The 24,513-nt window shown below is 41.2% G+C and overlaps 1 long non-coding RNA gene across 1 annotated transcript; it reads right to left on the reverse strand.

The window, feature by feature from the left end:
* Positions 1 to 13,466: 13,466 nt before the first annotated feature.
* Positions 13,467 to 13,903, reverse strand: LOC144284514 (uncharacterized). Its single transcript, XR_013352943.1, has 2 exons — positions 13,759 to 13,903; positions 13,467 to 13,654 (listed from the first exon to the last, which is right to left on the reverse strand). It is a non-coding gene; the product is annotated as an uncharacterized LOC144284514 (long non-coding RNA).
* Positions 13,904 to 24,513: the final 10,610 nt, after the last annotated feature.

Here is a 24,513-nt window from a genome sequence, read left to right on the forward strand (position 1 = left end):
TCTCTAGTCCATCCTGTGATGGGGAACGTGGCCTGTGATGGGGAACGTGGCACTACTGTCCCCAGTCTCTAGTCCATCCTGTGATGGGGAACGTGGCCTGGGGAATGAACCTCATCAGATGATGCTGTTGAAAACCAGGCAGATGTGGACTCTAGGAGAGCTGTCTGCGGCAGGGAGGCAGGAAGTTGACAAGGTCAGGCTGGACCTGGTTTCAGATGAGAAGACCTTAGCATCTGTAGCTGAAATCAGGATTGACTAGGGTCCCAGCAGGGGCAGTAGGCGAGGCTTTGATCTCTGGTTAAAGAAAGTACTTACTGGCCAAAGTGACATAATCTTCAGGTCAGTTCTGTGCTAAAGAGGAGTTTCCATCACAGGCTGCCAGCAAGGGGTAATTTCCCTCCTAGCCTTTTCCTCTCCAGAGAAGCAAACTCAATTCCTTTCCATGCCTTCTTGGCATGGTGGTTTACTTGAAGAAATGAAATCCTCATCACTGAAAACAAAGGACTGGCTGGGGAAATTTGAAATTTGAAATTTGTCATTCCAAGAAAAGTCAGTAAAAAATGGCCACAAGTCAAATCGTGAAAGAGCACGTATTATTAGACTAACCTCATTTTAAGTAATAGGATCCTTAGGGTTGGTAGGGTGAGAAGAAGATGTTGCAGGTGAGCTTGATCTTAATCTTTGGGAAGACTTCCATTTCAACCCTGCATTTCATTTTCTCAAAAATCTGGAAAAATATGCTTTAAAGCATGCTATGGGTGACACGGGCAGATGTTTATGGGTAATCACAGACGTTGTCCATGGATCACTATCTTTACGAGGACCATTATTACCAGGAACAAACCACAACTCAGGTGGCTTTATATTTTTCTTTGTGGCTAAGAGGTTTATTATGTTTCCAGGTGACACCAAACTAAACTAAGGATGAGAGGTGGAGGGAGGATAGAGGAAATGGTTCATAGAGAGAAGGAAATGCAGAAGGTAGGACAGGAGAGGGTTGGAAGCTAGTAGAAGCAGCATGTATTAATAATTTATTAACTGTCAATTCCTTGGGCTTTCACATTTATCAACTCATTTAATTCCACGCAACTTTTAGGTGGGTGTTATTATCCTCACTGAGTCCATGAGGAGACTGACGCTTGGCCAGATAAGTTAATTTATCCACAGCTAGTCAATGGCAGAGCACAGGTCCAAACACAGGGCTCTCTGATTCCAGATGTTTGTATTGCAAGATGAAGCTGAAGAGTCACTTCCTTTATAAGACCTTTCTCGATCTACTTTCTATTGTCTCTTCCTCATTTGTGTTGATACAGATATCTATCAAAGGAATCATGAGCTATATTTCTTTTTTTAAAAGATTATTTATTTATTTATTTATTTATTCATGAGAGATAGAGAGAGAGGCAGAGATACAGGTAGAGGGAGAAGCAGACTCCCCGTGGGACTCAATCTCAGGACCCTAGGATCATGCCCTGAGCTGAAGGCAGATGCTCAATAGCTGGCCATCCAGACATCCCTAACTTCACTTCTTTCTGTACTTCTTTACATCTCTGCTCTCCATACTAGAAGGCATGAATGGATACACTCACTATACTGGGATGAACTAAGACTTGAAAAAATGAGGTTACTAAAAAATAGGAATAGATTTCCAGGTGGTATCAAAAGAAATGCCTCTCTCCCCACAAAATATTTAAATAAGAGAGAGAGGGAGAAGAAGTAGAATGGGGAGAAAAACCCCAAGAAACACCAACAACCGTGTGTTAAATGGTAAGCCTAACCCCTACCATTAACCACAGGCTGGGCACTATGCTAAATGCTTTACATAGATTAGCTAATTTAATCCCATAAGGTAGGTATTAATTCCATTTTACAGTTGAGGGAACAGGTGTAGAGTGGTGGTAAATCCACTCTGCAGCAGCCAAGTAGCTAATAAGTGGGATTTGGGCATGGATTTAAACCAGGACTGTTTTAAACCAAAGCCTGTGCCAAAGGCATACCTGAAGATAAAGAACAGCAATAGTTAAAATGCACCAAGTCCTACTGTGTGGCAGGCTTTGGGCAGAAATTCCAGGACGGCAGGCATTCCCAGACCTTGAGTCCTTGTCCCCTGGGGGTGTGGCTCGCCGGTGGCAGGGTCCCGGGTGCGCGGGCGGCGGGAGGAGCTGGGCCGGAGGGGGGGCCGCGGTGCCCGGCTCCCCCCGCAGACAGGCGCGAGCAGCAGCCCCGGGCTCGTCCTCCCCCACCTCTGCCGCGGGTTCAAACAGCATTTCCCCCTCAAGGGTCCAGGAGCAGAAGACAGACCGTGGTGACTATTTAGCGATGGGCCTGTGGTGAGGGGAGGCGGAGCGGAAGCCTCCCGGTCCTTCGGGATGCCCCGTGCTGATTGTGATTTATTCCCCCAAATCCCCATCCCCCAGGGCCTGTCCCAGGGCTTCCTCCTCGGGCCCTCGGTAGCGCCTCCTCTCCCCCAGGTCGGCAGGTGGGACTGGTGGGCCCTTCCCTCCGCGGGCTCTTGCTAGTTGTGAATTGGGGGTGGAGGAGCCTCTGAATTGGTGGGTCGAGGGACAATCCGGCTTTTGCTGAACTCTCATGCCTTGCTCTTCATCTCTCCTGCAATGCATTCTGTAGCCACGTTCCTTCTGGTTTACCTAAGGATGAACACTTTGTACCGCTCAGAATATTCACTTTCTTCTAAGAGCCACACATTATCGCAACGAGCCGATATTCCTTCCATTAGCCTGCCTTTGGAATGAAAATAAACTCTACAGAGGCTAGTGTCCTTATAGCAGAAATAAGCCAGGACGCTACGTGCAAATAAAACAAAATACAAAAGGAATATGCAGCAAATCCCTCTTTAAAAAAAAGGAAAGAAAAAGAAAAGTGGGTATAAATACACATTTTGAAAAAGACTGAAAGGGAACTATGCCGAATTTTTAAAGAGGGCAGCTCTAGCTAGAGTGGGATGACAGAAAATTTTTACCTTGTGCTTTAAAATATCTACATTTCCCAATTTTTCTAGTGTATATGAATTCATTTTATTTTTAAATTATTTTTTATTGGAGTTCAATTTGCCAACATATATATAGCATAACACCCAGTGCTCATCCCATCAAGTGCCCCCCTCAGTGCCTGTCACCCAGTCACCCCATCCCCCTGCCCACCTCCCTTTCCACCACCCCTTGTTTGTTTCCCAGAGTTAGGAGTCTCTCATGTTCCATCACCTTCTCTGATATTTCCCACTCATTTTCTCTCCTTTCCCCTTGATTCCCTTTCACCATTTTTTATATTCCCCAAATGAATGAGACCATATAATGTTTGTCCTTCTCCGACTGACTTACTTCACTCAGCATAATGCGCTCCAGTTCCATCCACGTTGAAGCAATTGATGAGTATTTGTCATTTCTAATGGCTGAGGAATATTCCATTGTATACATAGACCACAGCTTCTTTAACCATTCATCTTTCCATGGACACCGAGCCTCCTTCCACAGTTTGGCTACTGTGGACTTTGCTGCTATAAACTTTGGGGTGCAGGTGTCCTGCTGTTTCACTGCATCTGCATCTTTGGGGTAAATCCCCAGCAGTACAATTGCTGGATCATAGGGCAGTTCTATTTTTAACTCTTTGAGGAACCTCCACACAGTTTTCCAGAGTGGCTGCACCAGGTCACATTCCCACCAACAGTGCAAGAGGGATCCCCTTTCTCCACATCCTCTCCAACATTTGTGGTTTCCTGTCTTGCTCATTTTCACCATTCTCACTTGTGTGAGGTGGTATCTCGTTGTGGTTTTGATTTGTATTTCCCGGATGGCCAGGGATGCGGAGCATTTTCTCATGTGCTTGTTGGCCATGTCTATGTCTTCTTTGGTGAAATTTCTGTTCATGTCTCTTGCCCATTTCATAATTGGATTGTTTGTTTCTTTGCTGTTGAGTTTAATAAGTACTTTATAGATCTTGAATACTAGCCCTTTAACTGATGGGTCATTTGCAAATATCTTCTCCCATTCTGTAGGTTGTCTTTTAGTTTTGTTGACTGTTTCTTTTGCTGTGAAGAAGCTTTTTATCCTGATGAATTCCCAATAGTTCATTTTTGCTTTTGTTTCCCTTGCCTTCATAGATGTATCTTGCAAGAAGTTGCTGTGGCCAAGTTCAAAAAGGGTGTTGCCCAAAAAGACATTAAAGGCATTCAAATTGGCAAAGAAGAAGTCAAACTCTCCCTCTTCGCCGATGACATGATACTCTACATAGAAAACCCAAAAGACTCCACCCCAAGATTGCTAGAACTCATACAGCAATTTGGCAGTGTGGCAGGATACAAAAATCAATGCCCAGAAGTCAGTGGCATTTCTATACACTAACAATGAGACTGAAGAAAGAGAAATTAAGGAGTCAACCCATTTACAATTGCACCCAAAAGCATAAGATACCCAGGAATAAACCTAACCAAAGAGGTAAAGGATCTATACCCTAAAAACTATAGAACACTTCTGAAAGAAATTGAGGTAGATAAAGAGATGGAAAAATATTCCATGCTCATGGATTGGCAGAATTAATATTGTGAAAATGTCAGTGTTACCCAGGGCAATTTACACGTTTAATGCAATCCCTATCAAAATACCATGGACTTTCTTCAGAGAGTTAGAACAAATTATTTTAAGTTTTGTGTGGAATCAGAAAAGACCCCGAATAGCCAGGGGAATTTTAAAAAAGAAAACCATATCTGGGGGCATCACAATGCCAGATTTCAGGTTGTACTACAAAGCTGTGGTCATCAAGACAGTGTGGTACTGGCACAAAAACAGACACATAGATCAGTGGAACAGAATAGAGAACCCAGAAGTGGACCCTGAACTTTATGGTCAACTAATATTCGATAAAGGAGGAAAGACTATCCATTGGAAGAAAGACAGTCTCTTCAATAAATGGTGCTGGGAAAATCGGACATCCACATGCAGAAGAATGAAACTAGACCACTGTCTTTCACCATACACAAAGATAAACTCAAAATGGATGAAAGATCTAAATGTGAGACAAGATTCCATCAAAATCCTAGAGAAGAACACAGGCAACACCCTTTTTGAACTCGGCCACAGTAACTTCTTGCAAGATACATCCACGAAGGCAAAAGAAACAAAAGCAAAAATGAACTATTGGGACTTCATCAAGATAAGAAGCTTTTGCACAGCAAAGGATACAGTCAACAAAACTCAAAGACAACCTACAGAATGGGAGAAGATATTTGCAAATGACATATCAGATAAAGGGCTAGTTTCCAAGATCTATAAAGAACTTATTAAACTCAACACCAAAGAAACAAACAATCCAATCATGAAATGGACAAAAGACATGAAGAGAAATCTCACAGAGGAAGACATAGACATGGCCAACATGCACATGAGAAAATGCTCCGCATCACTTGCCATCAGGGAAATACAAATCAAAACCACAATGAGATACCACCTCACACCAGTGAGAATGGGGCAAATTAACAAGGCAGGAAACAACAAATGTTGGAGAGGATGCGGAGAAAAGGGAACCCTCCTGCACTGTTGGTGGGAATGTGAACTGGTGCAGCCACTCTGGAAAACTGTGTGGAGGTTCCTCAAAGAGTTAAAAATAGACCTGCCCTACGACCCAGCAATTGCACTGCTGGGGATTACCCCACAGATTCAGATGCAATGAAACGCCAGGACACTTGCACCCCGATGTTTATAGCAGCAATGTCCACAATAGCCAAACTGTGGAAGGAGCCTCGGTGTCCATCGAAAGATGAATGGATAAAGAAGATGTGGTCTATGTATACAATGGAATATTACTCAGCTATTAGAAACCACAAATACCCACCATTTTCTTTGACATGGATGGAATGGAGGGTATTATGCTGAGTGAAATCAGTCAATCAGAGAAGGACAACATTATATGGTCTCATTCATTTGGGGAATATAAATAATAGTGAAAGGGAATATAAGGGAAGGGAGAAGAAATGTGTGGGAAATATCAGAAAGGGAGACAGAACGTAAAGACTGCTAACTCTGGGAAATGAACTAGGGGTGGTGGAAGGGGAGGAGGGCGGGGGGTGGGGGTGACTGGGTGACAGGCACTGAGGGGGGCACTTGACAGGATGAGCACTGGGTGCTATTCTGTATGTTGGCAAATTGAACACCAATAAAAAATGAAATTATTATTATTAAAAAAGGGTGTTGCCTGTGTTCTCCTCTAGGATTTTGATGGAATCTTGTCTCACATTTAGATCTTTCATCCATTTTGAGTTTATCTCTGTGTCTGGTGTAAGAGAAGGGTCTAGTTCCATTCTTCTGTACATGGCTGTCCAATTTTCCCAGAACCATTTATTGAAGAGATTGTCCTTTTTTCCAGTGGATAGTCTTTTCTGCTTTGTCAAATATTAGTTGACCATAGAGTTGAGGGCCCATTTCTGGATTCTTATGAATTAATTTTAAATGTCAGTTCTATGAAATTGGTTGAGATTTCCTTAGTGGCTTTCTATGTGGCCAATTTTAGCAAATGTCCTGCACATGCTTGAACAGGATATTTAATCTCTATTTTGGAATGCAAGTTTCTATCTTTATTTTCCTCCTATATAAGGTTTTCTAAAGGATTTTCTAAGTCCTTATTTTTTTATCTTGATTTACTAACTTTTGAGAGATGGATTAAAATCTCCCAGGTTTATGGGCATGTTAATTCCTTTGCCTAATTCTGTCCATTTTTGCTTGGGATAGTACCGAATTGTGTTATTAGTTACATAAAATTCACAGCTTTAAAAAAAATCATTTATAACTTTTTTTTTTTAGTTGATAGGTTGTCTCTCTAAGACTTTTTAAACACAATCTCTGTCTGGAATAATACATGTATATATATTTTTTATTTTAAGTGTACCTCTTATAAACTGTTTATAACTAGGTTTAAAAGATCAATCTGTATTTTATTTTTATTTTTTTAAAGATTTTATTTATTTATTTATGAGAGACAGAGAGAGAGAGGCAGACACAGGCAGAGGGAGAAGCAGACTCCATGCAGGGAGCCCGATATGGGATTCAATCCTGGGACTCCAGGATCACACCCTGGGCCAAAGACAGGCGCCAAACCACCAAGCCACCCAGGATCCCCTGGTTTATTTTTTTAAAAAGATTTATTTACTTATTTGAGAGAGAGAGAGAGAGAGAGAGAGAAAACTCAGGTAGGGGGAAGGGCAGATGGAGAGGGTTAGAATCTCAAGTAGACTCCCCACTGAGCTCCAAGCCAAGGCAAGATCCATCTCACCAACCTAAGATCATGACCTGAGCTGAAATCAAGAGTTGGCCACTAAACTGACTGAGCCACCCTGGCGTCCCCACAACCTGTATTTTATTTTATTTTATTTTATTTTATTTTATTTTATTTTATTTTATTTTATTTTATTTTATTTTATTTTATTTATTTATTTTTTACAATCTGTATTTTAATAGTGATTCTCTTTTTAAGTTTATTATGATGACTGATCTATTTAAAGTAATTTCTGCCATCTTACTTTGTGGGTTTTTTTTTTTTTTAATTTATCGAGGCTTCTCTTTTCTCTTTTTTCCTTTCTTGGGTTGGGTTTGTCTAGTGTTTTGAATTCTCTTTACTGAGCTCTGTCAACTTTATTTAAACAAAGTCTACATTTAATTGGTCCTTTTACCCTCGACAAGAGGATTTTTATTTCAATTTCCTTCGGAAATACTTTTTCTCCCATATTCTTTGTTATTACTATCCAGTATTTTGAATCCAGCTTTAGAAAAATTTCTTAGTTTTTATGGTCATCAGTCCTGTAACATGCATAAAGATCGATACTTTGTGCAATACTTGCAAAACAGTAGCACCCTTCTGCCTAGAGCCCTGTCTTCCTCCTTCTCCGTGCTCTCTTCCCGGCTCCCTGCTTTCTGGAAGCAAATGTATTGAAAAACACTGGGTATTTCTTTCATTTTATTTCTCAGTAATATATTTATATTGCTGGGTTTTTTTTGAGTTTTCAGTTTTAGGCATTACCTATTGATTTCTTGAGATGAACACTGAGATTTTTTTTTTCTTTTCTCTTTATTCCATCCCCCACAAGGTGTGTGTAAACTTCCCCTTTCTATATATTTTTTAAACAGCTATGTCGTAATTTTGTTTATAAGTAGTCAATGTTTAAGATGTTAAAACCATAGAACTGTGATTCACAGTTGAACCATGTTGTTTGTTTGCTATTACTTTTCCTTTCTTGCATAAACTTTGTACTTTGTTTTTTAAATGTTTATATTTATTTTTTTTAAAGGATTTTATTTATTTATTCATGAGAGACACGCAGATAGAGGCAGAGGCACAGGCAGAGGGAGAAGCAGGCTCCATGCAGGGAGCCCGATGTGGGACTCGATCCCAGGACCCCAGGATCACACCCTGAGCTAAAGGCAGATGCTCAACCACGGAGCCACCCAGGTACCCCTCTTGTGTAACTATTTTCCTTCCAATTAATAGTTATTTGTATGCTTAATTTTCAGCAATGTCTCACTAATTCAGCCCCATACTTTACCCCAGTTGCCTGAATCTCCTCTTGGCAAACATATCAATTACTTTCTCAATGTCATTCCCTGCCCTTGTTTCCCTCCCGGCCCCCATAAGTCTTTCCTGGAACTTTCTGACTTGTCCCATTCCAGACAGGTTGCTCTCTACTCTAGAGTTGAGCTGTTACCCTGGGATTGCTCTTATTCTCATACGAGGAATTCCTTTCGCCTCTGGAAGCCCTGTTTTCTGGGCATCCTCCTGTTTTTTTTTTTTTTTTTTTCTTTTTCCCTCCTGTTTTTAGTAGGATACCAGCATGCTCAACTATGCCTGATAGTCCCCCAGTCCAGAGACCCTGTGTTTTATCTCTTCAGAGAATAAGCCTCCAGTCTCATGCTAGGATAGAGAAGGAGCAGTTGCTTGACTATGCAGTGAGAGGACATCTATGGAGTTTCTCTTAAACAGACTTCCAGGGAAGTGTGTGGGTTTAGTCCATCTTCAGACTTAACCCTAGGGAGAGCTGGTGTTGCCAGTTGCCTGGCCTTTTGGGCGCTCTGTGGTGAAATCAGATTGATCACCAGTATTCCCCAACTGACATGCCTTCTGCTTCTCAGCACCCAACATTTTGTTGCTACTGAAATATTTCCTGTTCTTTTCATTCTGGTGGGTTTTATGTTTGAAAAAAAAAAATCCTTTGACTGTAATTTTTGTGGGGTTTCAGGAAGAAGCAGAATCAAATGCTTGCTTTTAATATGCTGTCTTTAACTGGGAATGCCAGCTGGTTTTTGAAAACACACAAAATGATTGATATTGTAATTTTTTTCACATTCAGTATTTATTTAGACTTACCAGCATATTTTAACAATTCTTTTGCATACTCTTGCTTCTTTATCCTTTTCATCCCTTCTAGGTTCATTTTTTCTAATTTAGTATTTCTTTTTGTACGGATCTATTAGTAGTAATTTCTAAGTGCTTGAGTGTCAAAAAAAATTTTCTAATTTGCCTTGACTTGTAAATGATATTTTGCCTGACTTTAGAAATTTCAGTTCCAATTATGTTTCCTCAGCACATCAAAGATATTACTTCATTGTCTTCCAGCGTGTATTTTTGCTGATGAGAAGTCTTTTTTTTGTTGTTGTTGTTTTCAGTGTCCTTGCCATTACTTTATTGTATGCTGCCTTTTTCCTTTGTTGGCTATGGAATTTTCTCTTTGTCCCTATAGAATGCTGGCTTCCCAAATAGTACCCAAGTAACCTCTTGGTAACACAAAACTGTATTTACTGCTTATTAGAGGGAGAGAGAATGCCAACTTCACAGATAGCTTCTCTACAAGTCCTGATTTACTGAGATTTTGAACTCTGGTTTAAGGCAGGTCTTTCAATCAGGGACTTGATTAGAATTGGGCAATTATCATGATAATAAGAGTTTAGAATTTTCATGGGGCGACTGGGTGGCTCAGTCAGTTAACTGTCTGCCTTCAGCTCAGATCATGACCTCAGGGTCCTGGGATCGAGTTCCCTATCAGCTCCCTGCTCAGTGGGGAATCTGCTTCTCCCTCTGCCCCTCCCCACCCCGTGCTCACTTTCTCATGCTCTCTCTCTCTCTCTCTCAAATAAATAAATAAATGAAATCTTAAATAAAAGAGTTTAGGACTTGTGGAAACAGCAAGGTGAAGGTTTTGGGACAAGGCATTCAAAGCGTCTTGGCATATAAACTGTCTGTTGATGCTTTCTTGAATTGCTGGGTCTTTTGATAAGTTCCTACAGTGAACTATAAAGTTATTTGCAATTTTTTCTTTCTTAGATAAGAGTCACTTGGGTTAGCAAAATTATGCTAATGAATACAAGGGAATACCAAAGTTGTGTTAATGAAGACACCGAACTATGTGGGTGTAGACAGTTTTGATTCTTGGGACTCCTGGTAGCTCAGTGGTTGGGCATCTGCCTTTGGCTCAGGTGGTGATCCTGAGGTCCTAGGATCAATTTCCATAGTGAGTTCCCTGCAGGGAACCTGCTTCTCCATCTGCCTATGTCTCTGCCTCTCTCTCTCTCTCTCTGTCTCTTATGAATAAATAAATAAATAAATCTTAAAAAAAAGACAGTTTTGGTTCTCATTGTTCTCCCTTGTGTTCATTTTCCAGTATGAGCTTGGGGATACTGATGGGCCATTAGTATTGGGGGTGTGATTAGTCTGGATCTTCACTGCTATTTGAGGGATCCTAATCATGTACCAAGCTTCTGAGAACATTCAGTTCAACCTCCAAAGTTCTGAGGATGTTTGTTTCAACCTCTACAAGCATCAGATTTCTTGCTCTTTTTGTTGGATGATTATTCCTCCCAGCTCCTGACTGTCCACTATTTCTGTGCAGCAGCTGGTGGACGTGTGGGGACAACTCTTGTTTCTGCTCAGACATTGAACACTCAGCCCGTGTGGTCTCTGCCTGGTGTTTGCCCCACTATGGGACCCGTGGCTTCAGCCCCCTCTTACCACTCTTCCCATTGCTGGTGTGTAGAGGTTATCTTTCCTTTTGCTATGTGTTTTTCTCATCAACATGTTATGATACAAAGTTTCAATCTTAAAGAGAATTTAAAAATATAGTGGAATGAATACTATCCACCATTTAGATTTAACAGTTGTTAACGTTTTGTCACATTTGCTTTTTCTCTCTATTTGTGTACATGCAAACATATGTTTATGTAAATATGTATGTGATTTATTTCTAATTCCCCGCTTATATATATATTATGCATACACACATAATTTTCTGTTGTTTTATAAATATAAATATAAATTAATTTGTGAACTCCAGCATGCTCACACTCCAAATACTTTAACAGTACCTCTTAAAAATAATGACAATCTCTGGTGCCTGGGTGGCTCAGTGTTTGAGCGTCTGCCTTCGGCTCAGGGTGTGATCCTGGAGTCCCGGCATCTAGTTCCACATTGGGCTTCCTGCATGGAGCCTGCTTCTCTCTCTGCCTGTGTCTCTGCCTCTCTCTCAGTGTGTCTCTCATGAATAAATAAAATCTTAAAAAAAATAAGCATATTCTCATATATACCCACAGTGCCATTGTGAAACCTAAGTGAATTGACAATAATTTTTCAACATACTTTAATATGTAAGCTCAATTTTTTCCAATTAAGGAGAAATTTGTATAGCTCATTTTTTTTCAACTATGGCTTAGCCAACTATCATGAATTATGTATGGTTGTTATGACTTTTGAACTTAGAATATAATCCCTCTACCACATTTCCCCTCCATTACACTGGCTTATTATTAGACATACCAGGCCATTGTCTTAAAAAATATCCCATGTACTGAACTTGTTTGACTATTTCTTCATAGTATTATTTAAATTTTTCTTTTACCCCTGTATTTTTTGTAACTTAGAGTTATGTCAAAAGCTGTGATCAGTCTTGGGCATCTGGCTACCTCATTCTGTAGAGCGTGTGACTCTTGAACTTCCAGTCATTATTAGAGCTTTATGTGGGGTGTAGAGATTACTAAAATAAATAAATAAATAAATAAATAAATAAATAAATAAATAAATCTGTGATTAGTCTTGAATGTTTTCAGTCTTTTATTTTTTTAAGATTTTATTTATTTATTTATGGAAAACACAGAGAGAGGCAGAGACATAAACAGAAGGAGAAGCAGGCTTCTCGCAAGGAGCCTGATGCAGGACTTGATCTTGGAACCAGAAACCACACCCTGAGTCAAAGGCAGACGCTCAACTGCTGAGCCACCCAGGCATCCCTATTTGTTTTTTGGTCTTAAATGTTTTTGACAAGGACACTTCCTAGGTGGTATGTCTACTTCATATTATAACACTTTAGAAATGGCCATATACTTTTCAGGTATAATTTTACATTAAACGGATTTATATGTTTGAGCTGAGTAGGAGTGATAAGATTTCAGGATGTGCTCAAATCATCATTTATGGTGGCAGCACTGTTTTTGTTTTTGTCTTAAGAGGAAAGATACCCTACCATACAAATGTTGAATGAATGAATGACTAAATAAATACAAATTTAAGAAGTATGTGGGTTTTGGGTTGCATGAAGGGGAGTATGGTTTAGAGAAACCATGAGGAAGATCATCTTGACATTTTTCTAACCAGTGGTCGAACTCTCCTGGTATTTAATGTATATTCAACATTTAACTCAAATCAGCTTGGTGTTTAATTCAGCATTAGCTTATGCAGTGAAAGTCTGTACCATTGAAATACACAGTCCTTACCTTTCAGTCTTCTTCTTTTTTTTAAATAGATTTTATTTATTTATTCATGAGAGACACACAGAGAGGGGCAGAGACATAGGCAGAGAGAGAAGCAGGCTCCCCACAGGGAGCCCAATGTGAGACTCCATCCCAGGACCCCAGGATCTCCCCCTGAGCCAAAGGCAGATGGTCAATTACTGAGCCACGCAGGCACCTTCCCCCGCCCCGTCAGTCTTTTAAAATTCATTTTAGCAACATAGATTCCAGGCATTAGAAAATAAGATCACTAAAAACAAAACAAAACAAAAACTTCAGTGATGAATAATTTGGCTGCAGAAAGAAATATTTAAGAAAACTTTTAATTTCTCTCTATTTTTTGCTTTATCAGAATACCCTCCATCCTTGATGAAGTCAGATGTGCTTCCATATTAGAGGACAAGAGTAGATAGAAAGGCCTTCTGACAGTGTTATATCCATTACAAAATGTTCCTAGCAATAAATACTTGTAATGAATAAATAAATAGTGTAGCTACAAGCCAGGATTAATTTTCTTCAGTCTGAAATAGTTTAACTTCTGTAGGTCATCAGGTCAATGGCTTTAATACCTCTAGGGCTTTCCATACTTCTGATTTCAGGTTCAAAATAGGTAGCAAAATTAATTTAGCTAAATCTTAATCACTTAAGGCAGGAAGAAAAATTAGGAGATTAAATGTATGACAGACTAAGCAATACTTAGAATGACGACATTCTTTACTAGTGATCCTGAGAAATTGTACCCCGTGAACTCACTGAGATCCTTCCAGCCAGAGTCAGTGAAAGGTTGGTGAAAAGTATATGGAAGTTCCTTGCACTGTTCTTGTAACTTTTCTGTAAGTTGGAAATTATTTCAGCATAAAAAGTTAAAATAAAGGTTCTGGCACCTAAAATGAATGAAACAGATATATTAAGTATATTTCTATCTGGGTACCACACATGCATTATTGTTACTATATTTAACTTATGTGCCCTTATCAACCATACTTACCTTTTACTGGATAGAATTCCAACATGATTGGCTTATCCTTCTAAATTTGTAGGAGATTGAAGAAAGCGAATCAGAAATCCAGAACAATAATATTTAGCAACCTAATAGCAATGGGAGACTCAGAAAAAGGAAAACAAATCCAAGAATTAAAAAGTTGAGGCAAATGTCCCCATTCTTCAATAGTCTCTCAAACGTTGCTGTTTCACACCACTGCAACATGACTGAGTGCCTTGATATTGATCAAAGAATGCATATATGCAAAGCAATTAGCACAGTGTTGGCACGTGGTAAGCACTAAATATATATTAGCTATAATTAGGTTTATTTTATTTTATTTTTAAAAATTATTTATTTATTCATGAGAGGCACAGAGAGAGAGGCACAGACACAGGCAGAGGGAGAAGCAGGCTCCCTGCAGGTAGCCTGAGGTGGGACTTGATCCCAGAACCCCAGGATCATACCCTGAGCCAAAGGCAGACACTCAATCACTGACCTACACAGGTGCCCCTATAATTAGATTTATCATGATATTCTTGTGTTGTCACACATTCAGCTCTTTTATTTCCAAGGCAAGAAACTTTGCAATATATTGTGCTGGATTTGAAGGCAATACTGAAAGCTTGGTGCCTCCCTTGTGCTCTAGAAAAATGTAGATCCAATTTTTCTCCCCTTCCTACCAACCGGCTTGCTATGACTCATGCCGTGTGCTCTGCTAGGGAACTTGGGCCGTGGCTGTAGCCCTGTGGATAGGGTGGAGGCTCTAGCTCACATTTAGAGGTAGCCAGATATATGACTATTCCTAAGAGTTTAAAAGTAATCGAGGGAAACAGAGGAGAGGAAGGGGGATAGAGAGGAGGAAGGAGTGGAAATGGGTGATAGGGAAGAAAGCCCTTAGCTATCTAGGAAACTCAGCTGTTCACAATGAGTCATTTCCTTCAAGTTCAGCTGGCATCTAGGACTTCTTTCCAAAGATGGAATGAAAGGTTCTGTGTCTAGTAAGGGAATTGCAGAGCACAGGAAAGCAGGAGTAAATAAAGGAACGCAGGGCTTGTGTATTGGCTCGGGGCCATTTTCACTGCCTGTGGCAAACCACTTCATCTCTTGGAGCCTCACCTCCTCACCTGTAGAGGGATGGGGAATTCTCATCTCTATGCGGCCTGTGGCCCTTGCGAGGCTCCCAGGGAGGTCATCTCTGGTGACCACATTTCCTGAACCAAGAATCAGCATGCACGAGCTGACAAAAGCATGAGGGTCCATCAGGGGATCAGGGCACAAGACATTTGTAACCGCGTTGCCTCAGAAAATCCAGGCCTTGCTGTAAAGGAGTGAGTGAACTGGAAGAAAAAAGAAAAAAAGCAAAAAGAAGGGGCTTGTGGCCAAGAGTCAGAAAAAAGAGGGATGCCTGGGTGGCTCAGTGGTTGGGCATCTGCCTTTGGCTCAGGTCCCAATCCTGGAGTCCTGGGATGGAGTCCCTCATCAGGCCCCCCACAGGGAGCCTGCTTCTCCCTCTGCCTATGTCTCTGCCTCTCTCTCTCTCTCTGTGTCTCTCCTGAATAAATAAATGAAATCTTTAAAAAAAAGAAAAAAAGAAAAGAGTTCTAGGAGGAATTCACCTCTTCAGCCACTGGAGGTTGCTCTGGTTTTTCTTATAAGTAGCTCCATGCAGTCAATGTGCTTTCCTAGCCATGGAATCTTACACTGAACACCGAAGAGCAAAACTAGGACAGAAATATGACCTAAGGAGGAAATTGTGGACACAGGGCTCTCAGTCCCTGAGGGGAGCAGGAGAAAGCATGAAGAAGGGATCTCCTATGAGGCCGTAACTCCTTGTGAAAGGCCGGTGGAGCAGTAGGTGGGCTGAGCCACTGGACCCCTGCCCTGGTAGAAGGCAGACATCCTTCTAATTAGAGAACCTAAGGGGAAGCTTCTCACTGAGGTGCAAATGACTAACATCAGGTTCTTTCCTGATAGTGAACTTTTATGGGCCAGAGGAAGGAAAGAAATGTATTTCCTCCTAGAAACCTATTTCTAATTATAAACCTTTCCATTATGGGGGAAAAGTGCAAAAATGTATAAGGAAAATCTATTGCTGTTGGCCGCACGATCCAGAGATAACTTCTGCTGATTTGTGGAATTTATTTTCAGTTTTAAGATTTGCCACTGTGGGTGTGGAATAAATTTATAAGGCAAAGCATTTGGAAACAATATGAATTTTTAAACCCCGGGACATTAAATATTCATTGTTTTGATTTTGGCAAATGCATAAAGGCACAACAAGAAAATAAAAAAATCATTTCAAATTCTCAACACTCAGATAGGCAGAATGATATTTTGCTGTTTTGCCTTCCATTTTTTCCCTATGTATATAGATGCACACATATTCTTATGAAAATTAGAATCAGATTGTATGTACTATTTTGTAACCTGCCCTCTTTCACTTAGGAGAACTTTCAATGATTTCACCATTCATTAAATATTTTTAAATACAAACCATTTTAAATGGCTACACAGTACTTCACCGTGTGAATATATCACAGTGTAACCAATTAGAAAGGGACATTAAAAAATGTGCAGCAAATGAAATTTCTCAGTACCTTTGAGCATTTGGAAATAACCATTTAAATCCACAATGATAGAATTCTTACATGTTCACAAAAAAAGATTCAATAAGGCAGGTCAAATAGGAGATAGGTAAGATCAAGACAAGACACAGCAAGGAGAACTAGGCTGGCTCAGTCGGTAGAACATGTGACTCTTGAGCTCAAGGTTGTGATTTGGAGTGCTCTTTGGGGGTGGAGATTATTTAAAAAAAGGCAAATTAAAAATTTTTTAAAAAAATTTCTTTCTTCATGAGAGACACAGAAAGAGGCAGAGACACAGACAGAAGGAGAAGCAGGTTCCCTGCAAGGCGCCCAATGTGGGACCCGATCCCAGGATCATAACCTGAGCCAAAGGCAGATGTTCAACCACTGAGCCACCCAGGCATCCCCAAAAAGGCAAATTAATAAAAAAATAAAGCAAAACACAACACAATTATAATTTTTCATATAAAAGTCAATACCTTAGTTTTCTTTTTTTCATTTTTTTTTTCAAGTAGGCTCCACACCCAACATGGGACTGGAACTCACCACTGTGAGATCAAGAGTTGCTTGCTCTACTTGGCTGCTCTGAGAACTAACTATAATTTAGTTTTCTATTAACTCAAACTACTCTCCGCCCAGTAAGCCCAAACTAATGGAAGGGCTTTATCCTATAAGTACTCAAACCCAATGTTCTCTAAGCTGCATTGATTTCATTCTTCTCTCTAGTCCTCTATTTCCTGTTTTATTAGCAAAGTGGATCCCCTTCGTCCAGGGCATAATCCTAAGACCTAAACTCAGGCTCCCTTGGTTCCTTCCCTGTGCTCACCTTATTCAACAGGTCACCAAATACGTCCGTTCTCTATCCTTCATCTTTGAGGTCACCCCTCTGCCCCACTGTCATTGTGTCCTTGGGTTGGTCCTGCTCATCTCTTTCTTCGACTACACTATCAGCCTCCAGACTGGCCTTCTACTCTCCATTTTGAATTTACTTCAAATATATTTCTAAATTGCTGAGTAGGGACCTTTTTATTTTACTTATTTTTTAAAAATATTTTATTTACTTATTTGAGAGAGAGAGAGAGAGAGAGAGAGAGAGAGAGAATGCACCCATGTGAGAGAGTAGGAGCAAGGGGAGGGGCAGAGAGAGAAGAAGATGCCCTCCTGAGCAGGGAGCCCCACATGGGACTCTATCCCAGGACCCTGAGATCATGACTTGAGTGAAAGGCAAACCTTAACCGACTGAGCCACCTAGGTGCCCTGAGTAGGGACCTTTTTAAGTGCATGTTTCATTTTTGCCCACACTGATTAAAGTAGTTCCATGGCTCCCAGCTGGCTTCAGAGAAAAATCCAAGCTCAGCTTGGCAGCCTGTTGAACTCATTTCTTACTTCCCACTCAATCCGATCGTATACCAGGCCTAAGGAACCATGCACTCTAAAATATTCAGTCTGTGTTCTTTCTCATTGTCATTGCCTTATCATGCAAGTCAAGGATCTCTTGGTGAGTTTTCCCTCCCCGCCCCTTCTTTTTAACATGGCTATAGTGACTCATCATTTAAAACTCATCTCTAAGATTATCTTATCTGGCAGGCGTTTCTTTTCCTCTCTTCACTCTCTAGTCCAGTGTAGTTATCTCCTTTGTGTGTTCTTAGAGCCCCAGAACCATCGTTTTGTCATAATACTTTACCATCGCCTTGTGACAAGTGGTTACTTACTTCTCATCTGAGTTCAACTTGGAGCCATTTGAACCAGGGACACTGTCTTTTGTCTTTGCATTCACCTCTAGCTGCTCAGTACTTGGGAAATAGAGAGTGTTTGGTAAATATTGTACTCAATAGTGAACGACTGACACTTTAGACTGAGCAAGGGCTCACACCATTCATAAATGGGTGTTAGAATCAAGAAAATCATTAATTCCTGATATGTGAGAATGTCTCAGGACCTGGGACAGCTTGGGTCACTTAATTGGGAGAGGTAAGATCTCCTGAGTGGGAGGAAGAGGTTTGTGTTGTTGTTGTTTTGCTTGTTTCTGTTTTTAAGATTTTATTTATTTGAGAGAGAGAGGGTGAGAGAGAGAGAGAAAGAGCACACGAGCAGGGGAGAGGAGTAGCAGGAGACACAGACTTCCCACTGAGGAGGGAGCCCAATGTGGGGCTTGATCCCAGGACCCTGGGACCATGACCTGAGCCAAAGGCAGACACTTAACTGACTGAGCCACCCAGGCACCCCAGAGGTTTGTGTTTTTAAATGAATGCTCTCTTAAGTTGACAGAGGTGGTGTCATAAAATATATCCATTACTTGTTTTGGTATTTCTCCTTTTATTTATTTTTATTCTTAAATATATTTTTAAAATTTTGAATTAATTTTTGCACCCCACATGGGACTTGAACTTATGACCCCAAGATCAAGAGCCACATGCTCCACTGACAGAGCCAGCCAGGTGCCCCAATATTTCTTCTTTTAAAAAGTGGTGCCCAATTCTCCTCCCCTTGAGTGTGCATTGTACTTACTGATTTTTAATGAATCGAATGTTGTGGAAGTGATGGCATGTGACTTGGGAGACTAGTCATAAAAGGCACTGCAGCTTCCTTCTTGTGCTCTCTTGGATAACTTGCTTTGGAGAAACCAGCTGCCATGTGAGGGTGATATTGTGCTTTATAATAAGAAATGCATATTTGGTCTTTGTTCTTATGTTTAGGCGCAGAATGCCTAAAACCTTTGTGATTTCTCACATGATGAGAGTAATAAAAAGGTGTCTTGTTATGTGAAAGAGGTCTCATTTGGAAAACCTCTAGGTCACTTAAGGATGGGGATTAGTTGTGGGGGGAGCCAATCATGTAATTGGGAGGTGGAAGTTTAAGTCCCACCCCCTTTGACCTTTAGAGAGGAGGCAGGGGCTGGAGATGAGGTCAGTCACCAATGGCCAATGATGTAATCAATCATACCTGTGTAATGAATTCTCCATAAAAACATGTAAATACATAAGTATGGGGATTGGAGAGCCTCCAGGTTGTTGACCACACAGAGATGCAAAGAGAGTGCCATGCTCAGAAATCACGCATATCTTCCCACATACCTTGTCTTGAATCTCTTCATCTGGCTGTTGGTTTGCATCCTTTAATAGCCTTTGTAAATAACCAGGAATCTAGAGAGTGAACAGTTTCTTGAGATCTGCGAGCTGTTCTAGCAAATTCATTGAAACCTCAGGATGGGGTTTTGGGAACCTCTGATTTATAGCTAGCTGGTCAGTCAGAAACAGAGGTGACTGCCTGCACTTCTGACTATGTCTGAAGTGGGACAGTCTAGTGAGACTGAGTCCTTAACCTGTGAGATCGGACACAATCTGCATATAGGTAGTGTCAAAACTGAACTGAATTGTGGGACACTCAACTGGTCTTGGAGAATTGCTTGCATGGGGAAAGAACCCACATATTGGGATTGGTGTCAGAATCATAGGCTATTCCAGCAACCCTATGGAGATACTCAAATGACAAGCATCTGAGGCCTCTGCCAAAGGACAGCAAAGAGCTCAGGGGAGGGAGCCATCTGAGGAGTGGATCCTCTGGTGCCAGCCAACTTCCTGACTGCAACCTCTTGAGATACCCTGTGCCAGAGCCATCCGGCTAAGTCACTTGAATTCCTGACCCACAGAGATAATAAAAGTTCACTCCTTTAAGCTTTCATTATAGGAGTAGTTGTTACACAGCAATAGATAGCATAATGGGCACAGCTGGGATTACCTTGGACTCCTTACACTGAAGCAAGGCTGCTTTCTGGCAGGCACTACTGTCATCCAGTTCATGACAAGTCATCCAGTTCTTATGAAAATGCCCTTATCCTGAAATGGAACTGTGGCTTCTACAGGGACCCCAAAGCTCCTAAAGAGCTTCAGGCATAGAGTAAGTAGATGGGCAACCCAACCAGTCCATTGTATTGGCTCTTCTATATCAGCTAAAAGGGAAGGTTTTCAGCAAATTTGTCAGCCTTATTATTTGACATCAGGGCCCTCAAAACATATTCAATTGAAAGAGGGGAAAAAAAAAACCACAGGAAAAGGAGATGCCACTTATTTTTTTCTACTTCCCTTGCCTGCCCCTTGCCCTCTCTGCCTCATCAATGCAACTCCTGTCTTTGATTTATGTTTGTAAATATGAGTTGTAAGAATTTTTTAAAAAGATTTTATTTATTTATTCATGAGACACACACACACACACACACACACAGAGAGAGAGAGAGAGAGAGAGAGGCAGAGACACAGGTAGAGGGAGAAGCAGGCTCCATGCAGGGAGCCTGACGAGGGACTCGATCCCGTGACTCCAGGATCACGCCCCAGGCCAAAGGCAGAGGTCAAACCCCTGAGCCACCCAGGGATCCCTGAGTTGTAAGAATTTTTGAAGGGTAGAGAGGGGGAGTTTTGATGGACCATTATGGTCAAATAAAAAAAGAACTGAGGATTCCAGTGGGGCATTCTGAATAGTCCTTGATTAATTCAAATTCTCATGTACTTTGGTGGAGGGATTTGCTTCTGGTACAGGCTGGAAGGACCAGGGCTCAAGTCTAGGTGCTTTGCTTGCCGGCTCCATGTCTCTGGACGCATTTCCAAACCTCCTTAGCCCTGGGTTCCTCATCTCTAAAATATCGGGAAATAATACCTATCATAGCCATTGAACCGATGTTTGCTGAGTGCCTATCATATATAACAATTGTCCTGTGCCAGGTTCTGAGTGTGGTTCTGAGTATACAAACAGTCCCTATTCTTATGGACCTCTCAACTTAGGGGAGAAAACAGGCAAATCAATACAAACTTTCGTGATATGCTAAATGTGACACACCCAGATATAACTGTTATATTAGAGCAGATTGTGGAAATGTCTTAGCAAGGCTTGAAAATGTCAGATATAGAGAATGTGATTCCGAAGGAGAGATCTGGGAAAATGCAGAGGTACAATCTGGGCTTCAAGATGAAGAACCCATGTAAAACACCTGGTATACAAAGCACTCACTGAATATTATGTCTTTGCCTTCACTGTGTCATGTTCTGCTCTTGTCCTCTCTGCCTTAAGACTAAGAAAGAGTCTATACCTAGAAGGGGTTCTGGAATAATACTGTGTAGGGACAGCAGGTTTTTTGGCTGTGGTTCTTGGGTGCCTCGCAGGATTGCCGGGAGGATGAAACGGGCCAGAACAAACTCGACACACACAAGCTGAATACAAATGTGATTTGAATGAGTTATGTGCCAGGCCTTCGGACTGTGTGTGTGTATGTGTGTGCATGTGAGTGTGTGTGTGTGTGTAAGAGGAAATTTAATCACCAAATATAGTCACTTAGAAAAATGCCATCCCCAAATCTTTCTTGATTTTGAATAACTAAATTGCTCTAAATCCACCTATTATTATTATTTTGTGTTTCCTTATTTTGGCAAAATATACATTAAAAAATTCACCATTTTAACTAATTTTTTAAAGTGTAAAACTCGGTGGTATTAATTATATTCACCATGGTGTGCAACCTCCACCAGGATCTATTTCCAAATCTTGTTTGTTACCCCAAACAGAAACTCTGTAATCATTAAAGCAATGACCTTCAACCTCCCCATCTCCCAGCTCATGGTAATTTCTAATCTACTCTGTCTCTATGAATTTGCCCATTCTCTGCACCTCATGCAATGGAATAATATGGTATTTGTCCTTTTATGTCTGGTTTATTTTATGGAGCATAATGTTTTCAAGGTTCATTTATGGTGTAATGTGTCAGGACTTCATTTCTCTTAATGGCTGAATACTATTTCATTGTGTGGATGCACCACATTTTGTTTATCCATTCATCTGTTGGTGGGCTCTAGGGTTGTTTCTGCTGTTTGGCTATTGTGAATAATGCTGTTATGAACATTAGTGTACAAACATCCGTTTGAATTCCTGCTTTCAATGCCTTTGAGTACATACCTAGGCGCGGAATACTGGATCACATGAGAATTCTATGTTTAGCTTTTGAGGAACTGCCAGAGTGTTTTACACAGCAGCTGCATGATTTTAGGTTCCTACCAGCCATGCACAAAGGTTCCAATTTCTCCATATCCTCATCAACATTTATTATTTTTTTGATAATAGCTATCCTGGTGGGTTATCAAGTAGTACCTTATTGTGATTTTGATTTGTATTTTCCTAATGACTAGTGATATTGGGCATTTCAGGCCTTAAGATTTCATACACATTTGATCACTTAGTTTTCAAACAATTATCACCATTTTCTGGACATTGAAACTGAGAATCTTAGCATTGTGACTTGACCAGTTTCACAGTTTAAAAAGTTGGAGCCAGCATGGAAATTCAGGACTTTTAAAAAATATATAGATTAAAGCTTTACCTTTATTTACTTTTTAATTTACTTTTTTTGAGTAGCCTCTGCACCCAGTGTGGGTCCCAAACTCATGACCCTGAGATCAAGAGTCTATGCTCTACCAACTGAGCCAGCCAGGTGTACCAAGGAAATTCAGGGCTTTTGACTCCAGGGTGCCTTCTTACTTTGTAGGTTGTTAAGCATCTTATACTATGAAGCAATTATTTTTTTCTTTTTAAAGATTTTAGGGGATCCCTGGGTGGCTCAGCAGTTTAGCGCCTGCCTTCGGCCCAGGGCAAGATCCTGGAGTCCTGGGATCGAGTCCCACATCGGGCCCCCTGCATGGTGCCTGATTTTCCCTCTGCATGTGTATCTGCCTCTCTCTGTCTCTCGTGAATAAATACATAAAAATCTTAAAAAAAAAAGATATTATTTTTGAGAGACAGCAAGCAAGCATGAGTGGTGGGGAGGGGAGAGGGAGAGGGAGAAGCAGACTCCCCGCTGAGCAGGGAGCCTGATGTGGGGCTACAACCCAGGACCCTGAGATCATGATCTGAGCCAGAGGCAGATACTTAACCTACTGATCCACCAAGCCACCCCTACAAGGCAATCTTTATGCTATTTTTACATGATAAGGTGTAAGTCAAGGTTTTGGGCAAGACTGTTTTTAAGCATGAATATTTGGGGCTCATGAAAAGCAGGTAACCTTTATTGGTAAAAGACAGTAGTTCCCTCTACCCACACTTGAGGAACACAGGTGACTCATCACTGAAAAGCTTAACCACTTATTAAGCAGAAAGGTCAGGGGGAAATCTCTGTTCTCATTCATCAGTGATAGTTCCAGAGAGAAAGCAGAAGGCAGAAGTCTGGGAAAAAAAAAAGTCTTCCATAGTCTTGGACCTGAATTCAATTTTCTTTTTCCTGAGCTTAGCCTCCCATTCCTAGAAAGCAAAATTCCTATTTGTACTTGGAAGGAAATAGTCACTTATGCAAAATCTTTGATTTTTATTTTTTTCAAAGGCTCAGCTTATGCCACCTAGTGGAAAGAATCTGAAAGCACAGGCTGCTTGACAGTTGCTCAAAGTCCCATGATTAGTCCTCATGCATAGTCAGGATGCTAAGGTGGGAGGAGTCAGTGTTAGCTTTCTGGTGACTGTTTATTCATTTATTTTTTCATTTTTTATGTTTAGGACTTTGGGTTTGCGGACAGTAAGGAGTCTCTCGAGTATATGGAGAGAGTGTCCGTTTGTCTTTTAGGTGGGATGGAGATCAAGGTTCCAAATGTTTTGAAATTCTAGATCTGGCTCAGAGGCAGCAGAGGCCCACTGCTTCTGCTGGGAAGGGCCAGGTGTGTGTGTTGGGAGAAACCCAGGAAAAGGGGAGGGAGAGGATCACATTGGGCTCAGGACACAGAGCACCCATGACAGATCTGGTGTCCTCACCACAGATCTCTTTCAGGAGGGTGGAGCCTTTGCGTGGCCCTGGCCACGATCAAACTCACAATCCAGGGCAGAGCAGGAATCCAGCCACAGGGACATTGAGAACAGCTCAGCCCTCCCAGCCACAAAGCACATGCCCCACCATCCTGCCTGCCTCCTGCCCCCTTTGGCAAACGCAGGACGGGCAATTGCTTCTGGGGTTGGCATCCCAGACCCTGAATACACTGCAGGCAACTCATGTTCTCATGATCATATGTTCTCCACTTAGCAATCAGGCGTGAATCTGTGTAGCTCCTTTCAGGCAGTATTCACACAGCTCTTGGCTGATGGCTTTGTGCTTTTGAAACATCGTGCAGATGTAGCAGGATTCCTGACGATGGAGGCAGCTGGAGAGACTCTG

Source organism: Canis aureus, chromosome 15 (assembly GCF_053574225.1).
Source record: "Canis aureus isolate CA01 chromosome 15, VMU_Caureus_v.1.0, whole genome shotgun sequence".
NCBI classification, from domain to species: Eukaryota; Metazoa; Chordata; class Mammalia; order Carnivora; family Canidae; genus Canis; species Canis aureus.